The sequence below is a fragment of the Myzus persicae genome, unplaced genomic scaffold (assembly GCF_001856785.1).
Source record: "Myzus persicae strain clone G006 unplaced genomic scaffold, MPER_G0061.0, whole genome shotgun sequence".
NCBI classification, from domain to species: Eukaryota; Metazoa; Arthropoda; class Insecta; order Hemiptera; family Aphididae; genus Myzus; species Myzus persicae.
In genome coordinates, this window is record NW_019100469.1 from 1402817 (window position 1) to 1422496 (window position 19680).

The 19680-nt window shown below is 28.2% G+C and overlaps 1 protein-coding gene across 1 annotated transcript in view; it reads left to right on the forward strand.

The window, feature by feature from the left end:
• Window positions 1-453: 453 nt before the first annotated feature.
• The window catches only part of LOC111040196 (putative mediator of RNA polymerase II transcription subunit 26), a 210855-nt gene continuing 191628 nt past the window's right edge, over window positions 454-19680 (forward strand). Inside the window, exon 1 of the mRNA XM_022324040.1 lies at window positions 454-947. The gene's annotated coding sequence lies outside the window, so the exon portion shown is untranslated. The remainder of the gene's footprint in view (window positions 948-19680) is intronic.

Consider the following 19680-nt stretch of genomic DNA (forward strand, 5'->3'; position numbering starts at 1 on the left):
ATACATCACTTCTATACATACTTAAGCAGTGTATTTTTTTTTTACAAATATTAGTAGACACTATTTACGTTTATAAAAAGTTTACTTCTACTCGACACAGCAAAACAAACAAAAAAAACCAAAAAAAATATTAATAATAATAACGCATGAGCAGCGGCACGAGCCTCCTCTCCCTTTCACCTTTGCCGAAAAAAATCGACATTCCGCTGACGACTGCAGTCCGATTTCTTCACCCACACTGAATTATATATTATATAATATGTTGTAGTCCCGGCGGTCCCTGCTGATTGGTCTCGCTTGTCGCATAGGCATATAATATTGTCATATATGCGCTTGACGGGCGATTAGCGCGAACGCCTGACGCGCTCTCTTCGGGATAAAGGGTCGTCCCACCGACGCCGCCGCCACCGCCGCGCCGTCGTCGTCGGGACTGTCGGCTGTCGAACCCGCGGCGGTGTTTCGCGCACACGTGTTCAGTCGGCCGTCCGCGGAGCATCAACGACGTGCGCGTTCCTCTCGCAGCCGGACACGCCACACGCGCCGGTCAAGTCGTACGGCGGCACGGTCGAGCGCGCGCGCGCGCGCGAAGACTATCGCTGCACTCGCACCCGCGAGAGACTCGCACCCACGTCGGTCACCGCTGTTGTGGTTCGCGAGCACCCACGCGATACACACTCCGGTCCAGTCCCGTTCCGGATAGACGGCCGCTGCGTTTTTGGGCGGCAAATTTTTCTATCAAATTCGACCCCCCCCCCTCACCACCGATCCATCACCCCCAGAACCCTTTCCGTTTGCGTTTTCCACCACACAGCCGAGTTGCCGCGTGCGCCCCTCCCCCTCCAGATCGTTTGTCTTCCGCCGTTCCCGATGGGTTAATCGCGGCGAATGACCACTGTCACCGCCGCCGTCATCGACAAAATTACGATCGTTGCCATCGCACCAAACACGTGAGTATACTAATATTATTGAGTATCCTCATAGTATTTTTTATTATTATTATTATTTATTACCTACCTATATGGCCACTAGACGGCCAACGCTAGTTGGATTTTAATATTATACACTTCTCAATATATGCGAATTCAAATTACTTGTGTAAAAGATTTGTATGTTTGCGGTAAACTAACGCTTGCAAAATACGACCAGATAGTAGGAGTAAGTATGGCAAGTAGCAACGTACATCGATAAATGACGTTTTGACTAATAAATACTCAAGATAATTAAGTTGCAATTGAATGGTTTATTGATCATATCGATCGATAGTGCATTACAATATTGTATTGCCTATATATATAGTGTGAAATAAAAATTCACTCAACCCCAAATTAACAATGACATAAACTGAAAATAAAATAATTTGCTATGTACAATAACAGTTAACTATTTTAATATTTGTTTTAGAACACAATAATATCGTTAAATACGGATGATGAAATTTCCGTATAATATATTTTCCTAGAGATATGAACAACGTTTAATAATTTATATCTGTCGGACTCAATGTTTATGTAAATTGTACGAAAAAATAAACGAATCAAATGTATTTCATTTATTTTCTCTATTTATATTTCTAATTGAAGCAAGAACCTAACTCGTTTTTGTTTAATTTATCACAGAAAAATTGATTATACTCCATTTGATTTTGTTTGGATATTTTTCTGTCGTTTGGTGCGTAGATACTAGATACTAATATTATAATGGATATTTATAAAAGGCTCAAGCATACTTTATAATGTACTTAACTTTAGAAATATTTAAATATATGTATTTGTATATGGATGTAATAATTATTAAGTAATCTGCAATATGCAAATATGTGCACTCTAATATCAATTTTATTATCAGTATTTGTAGTACTTATTGATATTTTATCCAATGTATACACGCCATTTTTCGTCAGTCATCATTTTTAAATATTTAAGTTATTCAAAATAATATCAAAAGTGGTAAATTCCAGAGAGTCAAAGTCACTTTTACACAACTCATTTAAATTAATAAGGAAACTCAACTTATAAACAAATGAGTGTTTTTGGAAACTTTAAGTATACTTAATGTATACATGTACGCTGTATACCACCTGTTTGAGACATAACGCAGACTTAAATATCAGCTCTGTTTTCTTTGAGTGAAAACAATAGTATTCAATAAATGTTTTAAAATATAAATGAAATAATTTTTCAAATACGGTTTTAATTGACGTCTTAAGTACAGCTTAATACACTTAATAAGGTTGGTTCCTTGTTTTTCAAGTACTTTTTGTAATAACTACAACTAAATGTACTGAAAATCTAACCTTAAAAATATTAATACTAATCGTTTGATGACATAAACTAAAAAAACTTTCAACAGTTCGAGATTTAATATATTATACTAGAATATAAGTTATTTTAAAAATAACATAATTATGTATACTATACCTACTTATTTATTAGACTGCACAATGTTGACATGTTAATTTAATATTATTGCATATTTAATGTATAAAAAAAATGAGTTGTAATTAGCGTGTTATAATTTTTCTATACTGGGAAACTCGATATTCAAATAGTAACGCACCACAATGAAAGGGTCTATAAATTTGTATTTGCTGAAATGTAATTTTCAATAAATTAATCTTCTATGTTTAGAATTTTGATTTTCAATACGAAGGTACACTAGACAGAAAAATAATGTTTCACGAAAACTTTTGTTTTTCATTCTGCTTCAGTTGGAATTTACTTAGCCAATTCATGGTAATTGTTAAAATAAAATTATAAAATTCAATTAAAATTAATTTTCTGCAAATATTTTAAAATTTCATTTTTTCTTTGTACTTATTACAATTTAAGTAGTTTGATGAATATTAAGTTAATAATTCAGAAAAATATCTGTTTAAAATACCATGTAAAAACTTTTGAATAAAAAAAATGTTTTTTTTTATAATTGTATTATTCATAGAAACCAAATATTTTAAAAATTACTTAACCTATTGCTATGCGCTGGTGTCCTGCTATTTAATTAATAATGATTAGTGCGTTTACCTTAAATTACAACACAACCATCAACCACGAGGATGTAGGACAAGTATTTATAACAATTCTTCGAATACCGACACATATACGATTTACACATTAAAATACAGAGTAACTGAGTTTATAAAAGTAATTAACCGTATGAGAAAACAGTTCTACGAAATAAGACAAAATTTAAACAAACCGGGAAGGGTACACAAGTTTCGGTTATGGTAACCAAGCCAGAATATTGTTAGTGCATGTGAATGGATAAGGATAAATATGACGAAAACTGTTCATACAAATCATTTAATAAATATATAATATAGATGATGTAGGTACATTCAATTAATCTCAAATATATTGTCCATATTATATTTAATTAAAATTATTTATATTTAATTTTTTTTCTGTAATTAAATGATGATTACTATTATATTATATTATCTCATGTTTGTCGTAACTACAAATGTATTAATAACTATAATAATGATTTTAATACGACTTATGTGGAAACACTAGAAACAGTAAAATGAAATTTTTATTAGTCTCTAAGGGTGAAAATCATATTATTGTGTGTACTTGTCTACCAGGCCATGACCCAATATGTTAACTACATTTAAATTAATGAGGTTTGTTTAATTGTATGAAATGATTAATATCATATGTGGTAGCATGTGCAGCATTTAGGCAATATGATCTTGCATCAGATAATTTGTATATTGCACTTACATTTTTCCATTTATTATAATATGATACTTTTACTTTTGCTACGTTCAATCAATTTATACACGTTTGAATAAAATTCTTTACGGGAGGAAATATTACTACGATAAATAAATAAGATAAAAGTACCCACAAAAAAAACCCAAGGGATTCCTGGAAGTATACGACTTTGGGGTCAAGGAATGTCTGCCAATTTCCATATTCAACCTTGTCGAATGGCTAAACTGCCAAGTTTAAGTCATTCTTCTACAATCACTAGCATGCTTTAAATTATTCATGTTAGGTGGTACTTGTTGCACATTTAACGATTCAAAACTGGGTCAAGCTATAGTTTGGTATTTTATAGGAATTGAAATGACGATAAAAAAAAGTTGAATAACACAAAATATTTTGATTTTACTGACGATAATAATATTTAAAAATGTATTAAACACATACTACAATTGAATTTCAATGGTGTTATTAACGTTTTTGATAATTATTTTTTTTCATGATTATTGTGAGGTTCATTCGTGCACGCAGCTTGTTTAAGAAAAACAATATATTTTAGTATATTATGCTTCACAGTTGTTAAAATAATCAAAAATACTAAAGGCATAACCAATTTATCACTGAAAATGAAAATACAACACCACACAGACTGTACATAAATCATAATAACTGGACTAGAATTATAAATAACACTGTTATGCTTCTTGTATCACAGTGATTGAATGTAGATAATTATTGTTATAATATGCATGCCTATCAATTATAATAAGTATAATCTATTAAACTAGTTTGCTACGCAAATTCTTAATTTAATTTAATTTAATTAATAACTACCAACGAAAACGTGTGTACACAGCTATTAATGTTTATACGATATAACTTAATAACTCTTCCCAAAAATTAGATCATCATAAGATTATTAATTTGTTTATTAAACGGTTCTTCTTTTTGGTTAGTACTTATAACTTATAAGGTATGATTAAAATACCTCTCAAAGTTAATTTTCTACGATACCTAGGGAAATAACGAAATATTTATTTGAATGAATGGGTTGAATGTTATATTGAATTGCTTGGCTTATTCTATAGAATCAAAATATTAACACGTTGAATTTAAATGATGTTTAAAGAGATGGTGGGGGAGGAGGGTTTGTGTAGCATATGTTTTACTCCGTAATTATTATGAAATGGATATTTTATTTAGGTTATTGATAAATCCACAAATTAAATAACTAATTTAAAAAGTATTAAAGTTATAAAACGTAATATATTCATAATATATTTTTTATAAATATTTTAATATTACAATAAATTTAAAATATATCCGTACATCTTATAACTCAATTATTAACTAATCATCTTTTTATTTTGAAGTAATGACTATTATAATTTTAAAATATAAAATATATAATGTGTATTTTATACTTTGTTTAATACATTAAAATTTTAAAAGTAAGTAAAACAGTCTACTACGTATAATCAATATAAGATATATAGGTAAAATAAATTACGTTTTTCATACTTCCATCACTCTCAAAAGTTAGTATTGGATTGCCATAAATTAAGATTTCATAAAAATAAAAGCTATAGTGGAAGACATTGATTTTTAATTTAAGTATTATTTTTCTTCATCGTTTATCTGTTTAAACACTGTGAAGTTCTGTCTAATTAAAAAGTAAAATAACTGTATTTACTTTTCCATCTAGCGAATTCAAAATATGTTGACATTGTTCATAAAGGAAAGTTTAATAATATATAAATCTGTATAAATTATTTATTAAAATCTTTGTTACATTATTATTACTGAAAAATATTCACTCTTACTTGTAAACTCAGTTATTTTAGTCGTGATGAATTTTAACAAAATAAAAGAGCTCAACGTTTTTACTCGTACATTGTATTGTTTTAATTATTTATTAAATCAAAAATCTATTCTAATTGTATCTCAAATAAGATTAAATATGACAAAATATGATAGTATTTTCACCATTTAAACAATACATTTCAATTTGAACTAAAACTATAACGTTACCAGAACAACATACTATTTAAGTAATTCTGTAGGAATTATTGTATTAAGGGCGTATAATAAAATTTATTGGTACGATTTCGCATTTAAAATATGTATATACTCTTAAAACCAATGATATTTAATGAAATTACATTTTTAAATCTATAATATTCATGTATAATAAATTTATACGGGATTTAAATTGCCTTATTCAAAATATGATAAACATAATATGATATAGGTAACGTGTATCTACCATAACTAAAATATGTGCAGCTAATAAATGACGTATTCAAATATAATCATACAAGTGAAACAATTTATCAAAAAAAGTAACATCCCATTAATTGGAAGACCAATGATTTGTTATACTAGCATTCAAGGTATGATTGTTACATCAGATTCAGTATCTTGAAATTACAATAAAAATTTTAATTGAAATTTAAATTTGAATTAATCAGCCCTTATATTTTATCTATTACTTCACTACTTCAGCCCTTCATACATTTATTCATTCTGGACTCTATTTAAAGCTGAATTTCTATATAAATATTGAACACACGCGTAATTCATTTTTTTTCTGTATATTTATTATTTACGATGTTACTATAATCATCAAGTGCAATACTAGATGTAATCTATCTTATTCAAACGAGTCAGTTTATTATAAATCTATTTTATTTTCATCTAAAAACATTCATAATATTCATGATTTGTATTACACCTTTTCCACATTATTATACATATAATATATAATAAATATCAAAATAGATACCTTATTTTGAAAAAGAAATATTGTTTCGGTTTTATTTATTTATGATGATCATGCTTTGCTTATGGGTTCTGAGTGTTCTGACATTTCCATTGCACGCACTTTGTACTCTGGAGGACCTACCTATATTACATTGTTTATGATGGCGATAAAAATAATTTCCATTTCAAATTATTTGGACTGTTTTAATTGGGTTCAACTATAATTCTATATAAAATATGCACTTTAATTTCTAGTAAGCAAAAATGACTTCCGGTTCAAAATGTAAATATTTTTTTGTCAAAGTTACGTTTCATTTATGTTTTTAGATTAAATTACATAGTTAAGTGGTAGTTTATTCGAGCATTTCTGTAAACAAAATATCATGATTAATTTCTATATATTTGAATGTTTAATTATGAGGTATTCGTTAAAAAGAATAAATAAATGTCATATAAATTTTTTAAATTAAAGCTATAAAACTTGACATTTAATAACTACATGCACTTCATACAGAATAATTGATTTTTAATAGGTATTGAAAATTATTACTTTGAAATCAGAAACGATAGTAATTAACCCAAAATAGTTGCATCTTTTCTCAAAACTTCATTAATGACAATTAGTAAATTATAAAACACGTAGTGTTATGTATTTTATATTACCTATTAAAGTGCTTGCATATTATTATATTGTGTGGAATTGTAGGCATTATGTTGCAAATCAAATATTATGTTAGGGTTGCATAATATTGATGTGTATTCACATCAACAACTAATTACAATGATGGTTATATTATAATACAAGTATATCTTTCCGTCCCAAGTAATTCCACCATAAACCACATTTAAATGTTTTAGTAGACAGTAACACCATTGGTTGACGTTTTAATGATCACTAGAGACAAAAGGAGCATACCTACAAGACAAACGTGATAATCCAACGATCTACGGTAATTGTGACTATGCATGTCTTGTTGAAGGTTATCTTTACGAATAGTCAAAGGTACGTTCCTCCTTGAGTACACTCTCAAATTGAGAAATTCCATCTCCTTATGTATGATGCTGAAATTAGTATAGATTCTCAGAGTTGAAACCCATTTACCGTCAATTCACCAATTATTACCATTACACAACATTTTACATAAATGCGTTGTAGATAACATCAAGGAAACGTCTATATAATGAATTTAAAGCTCTTCGTCGGTTATAATTACCGTAATATTATTGACGGTATGAAACCAAATACCAACCATATTGTTATTATTAATGCCCATACAAATTAAACTAATTAACCAGCTGTCTAACCCGACGGTCCAAATAACTGTTCAGAGAATAATTGCAAAGATTTTGGAAAAGTCTATAAACTATATTATTCGTTTTATAGTTTTCGCAAGCGTCATGTGTTTTAGTATATTTTATAAATATCGCATTACCAATGCAATAACCATACATTTTTTTTCAAACAATAACAATTTAATAAACAGTATTTTAAAAATACATACCTACAAAATAATTAATAATAATTAATTGATCTGGCTTCTATAAGCAAAGCTTGTGTTGAAGTCAGAGAGTAATTTACTTATACACTACAAATACGTGATAAAATTAATTAATAATTAATATGCTTTATCTAATATAATGAAGGGATAAGTTTATTTCATATTTTCACATTTTAGATGTATATGAATTTCTTGACGTTTGATTAATCGATATTATCTATTCTTAGATATTTCTTGAAATTAGTATTCGGAAAATTTAAATTAGTTGGTCCCTAATAATCTATAACCTAAAAGCTAAAAACTAATATCTACATTTATATTGAATAAATTCCTTGTATTACATGGGTATAAAAAAAATAGGAGTCAATGTATCTTATTTAAGTTACACTTATACCTATTTGATAAAAAAAAAAAAAAAAACAAAACAAAACAAAACAAGAATGAAACAATATCATTTAGTTTAAACAGTTTCGTTTGAACATCCATTTTTAAATACTACAATATTATGTTGATAAGATAAAAAGTATTTTTATATAAGTAAGTAAACTTGTGTTTATTTTGTTTTTTAATTTAATTTTTTTTTAGTTATCCAAAAATCAAAAATAAGTATTTTCAAAAAACAATGTTATTTTTTCATACTTGGTATTAATTCAAATATTGCCATCTGCTTTGTCTCAAACAGACTTACTTTGTACTGCTATAGAATTATAGAAACAAAATTCTATTTTAGTTTGTGCATTTTAATATTATTACGTATATACAATTCAATTCAAGACAACGAAAAAGCAACTGATATTTATGTCGAAAAAGTCATCTCCTCATATTAATATTATTAAGAACTTATATAAGAAACATACTTAATCAGTGGAATCAACAGACTGAATTCAACCCAAAACTTCAAACTTGAGGACATTATAACCTTAATAAATTTATGCCAAACTGTGATATTTTAAAGTCGTTATGAAATAGTAATCAACAGGCTTCAAATCTGACACGTGGTTGACACAATTGCGTATGGGACCTCGCCATAATATTTTCTGTCTTCTGAAGAATCTTTATAGTGCAGAAACCCAATAAACCTCACTTGAATTCATGCAAATCTACATCAGAATTAAGCTATACATTCTAGAAAGTTCGTATGAATCACTATAAGAGCTGAAAATAATACAATATTATTATCATATTTCAATATCTGAGAAGCTAAAGTAATATGAAGAAGTAGATACATACATATACTATTTGTAACTTTTACAAATGTTAACATAATCATTCACATAGTTGGGCCTTAATAGTAAAAACAAAATTCTGATTGAAGTCAAAAAATATTGTTGAGTTATTATTAACATATTTTTAATTATTTATTTTCTGAATTAATTATGTTGTTTACCTAACTATAAAACTGTTAAAACTACAATGTATAAAATATAAAATGTATTTTCATTTATCAAGCCCACTTACCTATACAAATTAATTTAATCATAGACCAAAAGTATTCTTTGATCCTTCAGATAAATTTATAAATGATCAAACATTAATTTAAAGTAGTTATAAGTAGTATAAATTAATAAGACATGTATAATTGTAATTTTTATTGTTATAGTTATATTAAAAATTTCAGGTAGTTGTAAATTTATAATATTTTAGTCTTTTGATAGATTATATAAGATACATCATATTTTTTTTTTTTTTAATAATCATTAAACATTTAAAAATAATGCATCTTGTATTTCATTTTCCAGTATAACTTGTTTTCTCATAATTTATTCCGATTATTCGCATATTACAGAACCTAATCAAAATGTATCGTAATTTTAAGGTGAACATTTTTGAGAAAGTTTTATAAATATGACGTAACCGTCATTATTTAAATATTAAAAGTTCACGCTTGAAAGAATACAAATTGTTTCTGGTCTAGAGCTTTTGAACCTTACTTATGTTTAAAGTTTTAATAAATTAATTATAATAGTGTATACATCGTTATAATAAAAAATGTGTATTAGTATCACTCGTATCAAATATACCTATACTGGCGATTTAGTTCATATACTATGTTGGTGGCCAATGGGCAAAGTAATCAAAAGTATTCGTTAATTTTATCTTGTGACTTACAAGCAACTAGAATTTGATATAAATAACCAGTGGTTTCGGTAAGTGTGCAATTTAGGTACCTATCAACACAATAAACACTTCAAACTAAGTCTCATGTTCGTCCGTACAAAATATAATAAGGGTTAACTATTTCATTCGTATTTAGATCAGGGAATTGATATAAGGATTTTTAGGAAATGTGACATGACACCAATGAAATAATGTTTTAACACCTTACTGGCTAAATATAGAATTCTAAAATTCAAACAACCTTTACACTTTATTGTTGTGTCTTAGGTTAAATTATAATTTTGTTCAATAAAACATTGTTTTCATTACTTACAATGAACAATATTTTTAGATGTTTTTATCGAAAGTTAAAGGTTCTTTAAGTCTTAGAAATTCAAATGAATTTTCTTTTTAATTAAAATAATTGTAATCAAATTATTGATTATTCAAGCAAAATTTAGTAGCATATATAGTACACTTAATTGATACATTTGATATTAATTTATCATAAAGGTAAATATAAAAATAATCATTTCGGTTAACTGGATATATTTTGAAAAACATCAATAACAAAATATTTAAAATAAATAATGATATATACCTAATAACTTTGTCGTAAAAGAATATCAGAAAATGTAATTTACATGAATTTTAAAATGAATGCTCACAACTTCTACATAAAAAAAAATCATATTATGATTCGAAATAATAATATTATGTCATTTGTAAGTTAAACTGTTAAACACAATCTCTACATTATTTTATGTAAATTCTTATAAAAAAATCTCAAATGTCTGAGTACCTACCATCATAGTGTTTTCTTTTATTTTCTATAAATTGATTATAAAGTGATAAATGGATTTAATACTATGATCGATATTTATGAAAAATGTTGAGATAAGAATAAACATATTCAAAAATTGACGTTTGTTTATTTTAAAATACAATTTATAAGTTTCAGAAAACGTATTATATATACTATATTATAGTATACACTGAGTAACGGTGAAAAATAACAAAGTGTAACAAATGATTTATCTTAGTTTATATTTTCGACATTTTTCTGTGCAGCTTGATTGAGAAGAACGAAATAAGTAATGAACCATAAATACTCACAAGCCACCAGTCGTTTATAGAATTGTCATTTAATTTTGGTTCAGCATGCATATAAAATTTAAAATCTGACACATAATTAACCCTTATATTATTATTTTATATTTATTTTAATTTTATTATAACGGTATTGCAAGTACTGAAGATGCTTATCAACTTATTATGCATAATAAAATTGTCATCGCGTTGTATTTACATTTTATTGGTTGGCCGAACGACACCTACCAAAAAGTAAAACTGTATGTATTGAATGTACATGGAATGTGATCACGATTGTATAAATTGAACTTAAAGTTGATATTTTATCTACGTGGACAATCAAACTCATAATTTTTACAATGACAAAGTTCAAGATATCCAAGTATTAATTTTGACAGCTAACTCGAATTGAGACCAAATTTATGAGAGTTTTACGAACTTTATAGATCTGTAACTACTCAAACTTTTTGTTTTCAAGTATACTTTTGTAGACTAGAAGACAAAACATGCAGAATAAATTATAAAATACACCTAACTCGTGAACAATATTTAACTGTTTTATTTTTTGTATAAATACAACTTACACATTCGTGCATATAATATTATGTACGAACATAATAAACGCTGAGACTTGAGAATAGACTTTTATACGATTGAATAATATATTATTTTTCCTTTTTATAATTTTAGATTTTTGAAGATAATTGCATATATTGATAACATGTGATACTTATTGGTTTATTATACATTGAAGTGAATTAAAATAAGATTATTAACTGTTTCCAATTATAAAAAAAGTATACAATATATATTGAGAGTAAAAAATTCTACAAAAAATTAGTCATGAAACATATTATCTTTTTTTCATTAAACTAATAATAGTTTAAAAAAAAAAAAAGTATTATCTAAAGTATGAATATCTAGTTATCAAATATACTATTTGATTATATTCATTTTCTTTTACTATCAATGCTTATTTAAAAGTTTATTTTATGCATATTTACACGATTTTCACGATTTTCAATATTTTTACTACACATTATGATACTTTTTAGTGCTGTAATCCGTACTCTAAACATGGTTCACCGTTACCCAGTTGTCACTGTTTATTTAATCATAAATATAAAAATCAGCACAAAAAAAAATCAAGATATGTAGCCATAGTAAAACGTATTTCAAATAATCTATTTTATTTTATCTAAAATAAAAAAATTACATACTGAAATCTTAATTTTGCAAAATCCATATACAAGTTAAAACTTAAGAATTGATAAGTCCAAAAGTCATAACTAAAAATTGTATTTATTCAATAACTTTATACTATGTAAATTGTCAAACATCACTAGATATAGATAGCCTTAGGCTAGGAATGTCTTATGTTTAAAAAAAAAAATAATAATAACCTTATCAAAATTAATTCATAAAAGTTACATATATATTATTAGTTTTTACCTAAGAAATTATTTTAAAATAAATATTTGCCAGCCGATTTATTCTTAAACGAAGGGGTATGTAATGTGGAAGGAAGTTCTGGGGTGGTGTGGAACTTCATGCAGTGCATTTAACAGTTAAAAATAATGTAATCTTCAATACCTACCATAAGATAATTGTTTAGAAAAACCTCAGCATAAATTGAGAATTAAAACTTCAAAACAAAAAAAAGTATCACAAAAAAACAAATTAATAGACTTCAATATACCTAAGCTTTCACAAAAATCATAATTTATCTACATTTAACTGTCACCCGTAACCTACAATAATCATTTCGGTTACGAACCCTGAGCAATATATTAATAACAAAATACTTACTTGTATCTAAATGAATATCATTTATTTCATGTGTTTAAAGATAATTTTGTCACTGATAATCTCAAATTGCTTATAAAAAAAAAATCATAATAGAACTTGATTTTACATTTTCAAATTAAATATCAAATACATGTATATACTACTACTTGAAACAACCAAAGCAGTGGCTATATTTCTGGCTATTAAGTTCATAAACAAAAATCAAAATTAAAACATATTATTCTAAGCGGTATGAGAATGAGCATGCGATTGGTGAATCGATTTGGAGATTGACGATCGCGGTTACACTCCACCAAATTATACTGCGTATCGAAACTGTTGATGACAAAATATATTATGTTCATTGAAATGACGAGAAAAACGATTAAATTGTTCATAGGGATTGTATAATATAATATCCACAATGCGACGATGATACTGTTGAATCCATATGTAAGACCAAGCCTTGAATATTATAACGACTTGGTACTTTGATAACTGAGAGATGGTATTCCATCATAATACTATTATTACGATAACTTTCAGAACAGTGCGCCAATATCATTATCGCCGTCGGCAGGTGGATAGGTACTATTACCGTAGGCGCGAAACGTAAAGGGTGAGTGCATTGGCATGAGGTGGTCAAAGGAAAACCGTTATTTTGGTTTCCGGTCGGCGGGTACGTTTATCGCCGCATTCTCTGAGGGTGGTCTGAAGAATTTGGCTCCAACCAATTGAAAAAAATAAACTCTCTGCACTAAAACTAACGAATAAAAATGTCTCGTGGCTTTTTGTCTGCCATAAAACGATTCCGAATGGCTATGGGTGTCAGGCCTCAGTCCTTCCAGTAGCTACAGAGAGATTTTGTTATTTTTCCGTCGATATAATATTTATTCGTTATATTATTATGTTCTAAAGATAAACATCATTTTTCGTGGACTTTCCTGAAATAACTTGTATACCGTTGGGTATAGAATGGATAGCTTACAATAATTTATGATCACTATGCACTTAAGCATGTAGACACTTATATTTAAATAGTACCAATTTGTGGTATATTCTATGCCACAACCAACCCCTATTTCGCATAGCATTTGCACAATATTATAGCAGATTTTCAATTTGTCAATCGTGATTTGAACATTTAAATGTTCAATAATTTTCTTTTTGACTGTTTAAAAATTTAAAGAAAATATGGTATTATACTTACCACTCGCGTAGTTGCGTTAATAGAGCATTTAACACCGCATGCAGCGGCGTGAAGGAAATACAAAATATAGGATATTACGAAATTATATTTCTTTGCTGAAACGTCTCGAGATGTGTAATTATTTGAAAACAATTCACCTTAAACTGCTGTCCACTATACATTATAAGACGTGTATCATTAGCATAAATAGTTATAAATGTAATAATATTATAATTTATTACTGTATTATAATATATTATACAATATTAAATCGTTTGTCACGTTTCGAGCGAACCCACAGGCGTCGGCCGGGGCGACGCCGTCTTTATTTCGTCGTCCGTCACGCTCGATTATAATAACAAAACAGTATAGTCCTCGACCACCGAAGTCGCAGGACCCCGGGGCGCGAGGGATCTAGGATCAATCCTCCTCCTCGGTCTCACCCGCGAGCGCGACCCACACACGTCTCGTCCCTCTCACACCATCTATCCGCCGGAGCGGATTCGTCCGCCGTCGTCGACGACGCAGGTTATTAATTACGAAGCAATTTGGACGCTTGCATTAGTTTTTGGTAAATGGTCCCTTGCTCGCACGTGGCCTCATCGCCTGAACACGAACAGTAATAATTAATTGCGACTGTCATTCGGGGCCACGTCCTTATATAATTCCTTCTCCGTCGTGTTACACACTAAACTCGTCACGACACGCTCACTTCGCAAGGCTCATCGGACCTCGCCTAGCACGATTTGGTTATCTGCAACCGGTCAATACGGCACAGTCGGGACAGTAATATTAGTATCGTTATTATTATGATTAGTATTAAAACTAACAACCACAGTAGGCTGAAACTTACCAACCCTACACTCGAACTTTTATACAATATAGCTACTATAACACTATAATAACTAAGATATATATTTTTTAACCAACTTGTAAAATTGTTGCTACGATAATGACTTATAGTTGCAGAAGCTAATTCACTGTTCTAAAAATAATACGTAAGAGGTCGCCGTTACCGATTCCATCTCGGAAAATAATTCGAAAGTATACTACCGACAAATCTAAAACGTAAAATATAACAAACGTTTTATATCATCATTACTATCATTACAACCGAATTCAAAATAAACGGCATAACTAATGGCTAAAAATGAACACTAAATTAAACGAAATAAAAAGAACAACAGAAAAATGGAATAACCCAATGTCTCTCAAAAGAAGAAATTAAGTTGTATCGCCTCAGAATAGGTCATATACACCACACACATGGCCACCTAATAAAAAAGAGCCACCAAAAACATGTATTAAATGCGTGTATCAAATTTCAATCAAGCATATCATTACCGAATGTAGAGACACGAAAGAGGCCAGACAAAAACACAATATACATGAACACCTTCACAAATCCCTGGGCCCCGACGAAGAATCCATCAAAAATATAATTTTTATTTACGGAAGACATTGAATCGCACAATTTAATTTAAATTATTTAAGACCATATTATGTAAAACAAGCCAATGGTGGAGGTTTTTCTTTAATAACAAAAAAAAAATAAATAAAAATATATATATTATTATTATTATCACAGATTATTATACCGTAGATAAAAGGATGTATATTGAAACAATTCATTTAAAAAAAAATTTCTCAACACGATTGGAATTGAGCTGGGAGGGATGGAAATTAAAACTGAGCACACCCAGATTATACACTTGCCCCTGCAAACCCACCAAACACTGGCTTTGACCTCGATAGTATTGCTAGTGGCCGATACGCATACCTCCACACACATACACTCACCATAGATGTGTTTTTGCGACAATATCACCATCGCGTATAATGATAATATACTATATATAACACTGTAATCGCCTCACCCCGGACCTACCCACCACCCATCCGAAATGATGTTTCGAGCGCTCACGATTGAGCTGTCCGAAACGCGTTTGTTTGTCCGATGTACATGATAACAATATACCGTAAACACAAACGCTGCGAACTCACGCGAACGTTCAATAAACTCGCATTATCATATTATTATTATTGTTTATAGTGCCGACCCGATCACGTACTGTTTACCGACGGACAGAACGTTACTAAATATAGCCGCCGCAGCTGTGAACGCGCGTTAAAAACATTTCAAACGGTCACGTCGCCGCAACCACGAAATATTTTTTTTATGGGTGGTTACCGAAAAATAATATTCGTTTTATATATTTTATTTTATTATCATTATTTTTTATTTTTTCATCATAAACTGTCAAAAATATAATAATATATTTAAAGAAAAATAAACCCAGTTCTACGTTTTACGCTATTTTTGTACATACCTATATATAGAAAACGGTATTCGTATATTTAAACAAGAATTCCATTACTCTAAAGTTACAAGTAAGAATTTTATTATTATTGACGTATATACATATTTTATAAACAGCCAAAGGCGGTGAATATAAGAAAAATTCCGTTGAAGTTTTTAAACGTTAAATGATTCAAAAATATCTCTAGTATGCTCGATACAAAGAGAAACTTTTTATTTTTTAAGATTCCTTTAAACGTTCAAAATATGTTGTAAAAAACTGTATTTACTACGTGCTTTTTTGATAACTTACAAAGTAAGCGTTTTACAGCTAGCCAAAAAGTTTTCTGATAAAATTGAAATAACACATAATAAACAAAAACAGTAATCACGTTTGTAGGTAAAGTTAATTGTAATACATTTTTTTGAAAAGATAATCATTTAATATCATCTGTGATTTTCCCTACAATATAGTTAGGAATAAGGAGTAACAAATTAACAAATTAAAGTTGAAGTGCAATAGAAATCTTCTCAATATGTACTCAAATTCAAATAATTTTTCAAAGGAAAATAATTGAAAAAAATAATTAAGGGAAGATTTACCCATCAAGGTATTGAGACTTGTCCTTATAATTTTTTTTATATTATAACTACTTTGAACATTTAAAATTACAAAAACAATTTTTTCCATGAGTTGTAAAATAAAGAATACATTCTTCATAAGCTTAGCATCCATCAAAATCGCTTTTTCAATTGTGTAATATATAAAATTATGATGAATTTGGAACTTAAAATAATAACCTATGTTTTGCAGAAGTGAGAAAATCACAAACCAAATAAAACTATTAGACAGGGACACAGGGTAATAAATCAGTAGAAGTAAAATTGGATAATGGACGTTGGTTAATAGCGTTACGTAGAAAATAATTTTTAAAATGAATTAAAACGATGATTGTAATGAGTATGAGCATATAATATTAGTATAGATAATAACCTATGTACGTTATTATAAATTTTATCATATAAATAAAAATAAATGTATCAATGTCTGCAACTAAATAATAATACTTAAGATGTTCAGAAACAAAGAAGATAATAGTAAATATATTCTATATTTTATTAAATCTCTAATAATTTCCAAATTCATGTGAACAAAGTATCATTGAAATTCGATTTCATTCAATGCCAACATTGTTCACAGATTAATTATGTAGCGAGAAAATTTATCTCCATCACTTTAGCCACCAGCAACCCAAATTTCGATTTTTTTTTTATGATATTTTCATTAAATCTTGTACTGAAATGTAAATATGCAAGATTGAAATTTTTTGTAACAGACAAGAAAATTCAGAATTTAAGGTTCTTGTACCACCGTAATATCATTTAAGGAACCTATAGTAGCCTTAACAATTATTGAACTATTTTTTAATGATATTTAACCAAAGATATCAAAGATATCATACTCAAGATATCTAACAAAAATGCAATAGCAACGGATGGCCGGCTCGTATTTCACGAGTGTATTCTGGCCTTAAATATATAACAGGGCATTTTAATAATTTAACAATCTGATGGTATAAAAATTAATTTGTGTGTATAAATTGTATGAAATCTATATTAGTAGATTCTTATTAAACTTTATGAATACTTTCCAAAGATTATAATTAATTTGGTTAAACACATATTCCAAACACCTGCATTTTGAATTACTTATTGAGTTTAATTTTTCAATTAAAGTTTAAAATTATTATGTAAATTGATTTTCTTTTCTTTTTCTGAAATAATAATAATACAACTTCATAATATAATACGCTCAATAGAAAATTAAATAATTTATCCCAAATTTTTACACAATTATAATAAAATTTAAAACACCAATACAATGATATATCACATGGAAACTATGTATGTACATTTTAAATACATTATCATAATCATTTTTTAAATCTTAACAATATTATCAATATTTGCATAAAACAATTTTCATGGCTCTATGAATAATATTATGTTGAATATAATATGAAATATTAAAAAGGTATCGTACTAAATGATCAAACATTTAAATTTATTCTGTTTTAATAAATAGCACGAACATTCGTGTAGAAGTTCACAATTTTTAAAGCAATAAATCGCGTTATAAATGTAGATAAAATATGAATTAATGTCATACGTTTGTAGGTATACCTGTGTACGGTAACTTTTTCGAATACTTCGCACTAAATAATATCTGTATTATAATAAAATATACACTACACTACAACACGACACGATTTATATGCACACTAAAAAATATAATTTCTCTAAAAATGTGTGAAATAATATTATAGATTATTTTTCGCCATAATGAAGAACAAAAATTCGTGTATGACGCGTACTTCCACAAATATAATACTATTATTACGTCATGTAAAATATCATTTAGGCGCGATTACAGGCGGCTATAATGTTTTTATAATGATAAGTAATATTTTTGTGATCTGAGATCGGTTTGAACATTTATCGCACTAATCCATTGGGATTTGTGACTATACATGCGTATACTGGCACTAGGCATTGCTAATATATTATATAGAAAATGGTCTATTTTAGACATCGAGCGAAGAAAACATTTTACACGTAAACGAGGTTCAAATGGCTTCTATATAGATTATCAGTTTTGATAATATACGTTACGACAAATAGATTACCTACTTTTCGCGTGCTAGCTACGTCGTACGCATAAAAGTCGACACTGGGCGAAAGGGGTGTGATGGTAGTGCGACTTATTGATTGTGGTTTTTGTGAGCTTCAATAACGAAAGACCATTTAAGACCCATTGCTAATATTCAATAATGTTTGGTGAGCGTCGCTGACTTCACTGACGTCTATGAATGATAAATCCTTATTGTTAATGATCGTGTTTTTTTCACTCGGCCACCAAAAAAATATTTATTTATGCAAATCATTGCATATACATTTAAAAATGTCAAGCAATTAATCAATATTCATAATATATATATATATAGTATATTCTGTACTATATATTATTTATTATTTATTTAATATTATATTATAATACTGTCATCAAATTCATAAAATCAATTTTCGTTTGACTTGGCAAGAAATAAAAACAATTCAGTTGTAACGACTAATAAAATATAACAATTTCAATGGTTTAGTTAACCTTTGAAAATATTTATTTAAGTATTACGTGTACAGTATACCTGGCTATCTATTGTAAGTCTAATAACTTGAGTGTTTGATTTT